The sequence below is a fragment of the Hyla sarda genome, chromosome 2, assembly GCF_029499605.1.
Source record: "Hyla sarda isolate aHylSar1 chromosome 2, aHylSar1.hap1, whole genome shotgun sequence".
In the NCBI taxonomy this organism is placed as follows: domain Eukaryota; kingdom Metazoa; phylum Chordata; class Amphibia; order Anura; family Hylidae; genus Hyla; species Hyla sarda.
Genome location: NC_079190.1, coordinates 251122838 through 251125182, shown reverse-complemented (window position 1 = coordinate 251125182; position 2345 = coordinate 251122838). Strand labels below are relative to the sequence as shown.

General features: G+C 34.1%; 1 non-coding gene across 1 annotated transcript; it reads left to right on the top strand.

Annotated features, from left to right (window-relative positions):
• Positions 1-1690: 1690 nt before the first annotated feature.
• On the top strand, positions 1691-1881 carry LOC130359885 (U2 spliceosomal RNA). The gene has a single exon (XR_008890491.1). It is a non-coding gene; the product is annotated as a U2 spliceosomal RNA (small nuclear RNA).
• The last annotated feature ends 464 nt before the right edge of the window (positions 1882-2345 follow it).

Sequence of the window (2345 nt, the reverse complement as noted above, 5' to 3'; positions counted from 1 at the left end):
TGATTTTTCTGCAGATATTGTAGGTAATTGTTAAGTAGAGGCAGTAACAGCTCTTTAAAGTTAAAGACAACAATAGCAGGAAAGGACAATTAATATTTATTGCTTTCCACTCTTAGGACACATAAAATTCAATGAGGCTGAGAGCAGAATACGTTTGTTAACCTTCTACAGTTTATTTACAGAACTAGAGAAACAATTTGAATGTGCCTGTAGCAACATGTTTAACTTGTCTTTGTCAGTACAATTTTTTAACTCAATCAATTGTCTTAAGTTACACAAGTTCTGAAATCACTTCCGTAATGAACTTTGATTGGTAAAACCTTTCATTGTGGGAAACAACTGAACTCTAAACTTTGTCTGCCTTTAATGGGATGCATATGACCAGGTATACCTAAAGCAAATTTTAGGGAAAATAATGGTCTTTTCTGGACCATTGTAACTTAATACCAGACTATAACCATATACCATGCATAACATACAATGCTACAGACAGTCCAGATCTGTGAAAGGTGTCAATGGCTGGAAGAACTGACCAATCAGAATGGACGTTTCACTAGTAAAACCCCTGTATTTTTGAAGCGCATGCACTGACTGGTGTCTGATAGTGCCCCCCACAGTACAGGGTGGTGCTACATGTTCTGTACTACTTGTTACCTGTGTCACGGTTAGCTGCTCCTTTGGACACCATGTAAGGGCGGCTTCATGTTACTTTTTTAGGACATTGCGTGTCCTGTATAGGACCCTGAAGAAGATCCTGTCCTCTACATAGACAGTGATTTACAGATCCCAGCAGATCTTTCTTACTTTTATATGTAAGGATTTGCTTTATCTGCATTAGTTATCTGTTTATTTTTCTTTAATCCTCACCTTTTCCTATTTTTTGGATTTTAGAACCAAGTGCCAGGTTTCCATAGAGTTATGATCTCAACATACAATGGTTTCAACATACAATGGTCATCCTGGAACCAATTAATATTTAAACTTGAGGAACCACTGTGCAGTATTTGTTAAGTCTCATCTTTCTTATGGGTAACATCAATGTATATCTATACAAATCATTGCCTGACCAATTTTTTTTTAGCGTCTGAGTTATCGTATTCTCCCATTTTTCAGTGAGTGCTGGCACCACAACATAAGGCAAAAGTCTTGCATTCATGTTGACATTTCAACTGTGGATATGAAGGATAAGTCACTCAGTATTCTATATAAACCCATCAAATCACTTCTAGCACAGGAAATATTTCTTTTTTATTATCTTTTTTAACCACAGTATATGAAGTGCATTCCTCCAGTCTCACAAGAAAATGAAAGATCATCCTGGGACTTTAGTATTAAACATACTAGAGGTGGTATTCTTTAGGACACATGAAAAGAGAAGAGATATTTTTGCTACAATCAGGTATATTTACTTCTAATTCTTTATATTCCATTATAAGCATACATTTATTAGTTCCATAGCATTTCGACAAGACCAAATAAAAATGGAAAACCATACCCATTTAAAGTACTAAAAACAATCCTGCTCACATGAAATTGCAATCCTTTGTACTCAATAGGAATGCAAACCTTTATTACAATTGTCTTTACAATTAAACTATGTTAAATGGGCACCAAGTACAGGTAAGTTTTTGGTTATATCACAATACAAAAAAAATGAAATCAAATACTTTATTTAGATATACAATACTATATCGCTTCTTGGCCTTTTGGCTAAGATTAAGTGTAGTTTCTGTTCCTATCAGTTAAATATCTGATATATCCCCTATCTGAGGATCATATATTAAATGGATTCTTGAGAACGGGGGGCAATTTCGAAGCTTGCTTCCTTCGCCCTATGCATTGATCAGATAAAGCAGTATCTTTGGGTACAGTGCACCAAAAAAAAAAAAAAACACTATTATACCATCGCCCTTTGTCGAAATAGCAATAAATATCTTGTTATATTTTTGCCTTAAAGAAAGAATCAAGTTAAAAACAAAATAGAATGGCAATAAACAGTCAGAGAATATTATTAACCCCTTAAGGACCGGGCCATTTTACACCTTAAGGACCATAGCGTTTTTTGCAATTCTGACCACTGTCACTTTAAACATTAATAACTCTGGAATGCTTTTAGTTATAATTCTGATTCCGAGATAGTTTTTTCGTGACATATTCTACTTTAACTTAGTGGTAAAATTTTATGGTAACTTGCATCCTTTCTTGGTGAAAAATCCCAAAATTTGATGAAAAAAATGAAAATTGTGCATTTTTCTAACTTTGAAGCTCTCTGCTTGTAAGGAAAATGGATATTCAAAATAAAACATTTTTGGGTTCACATATACAATATGTCTACTTTATGTTTG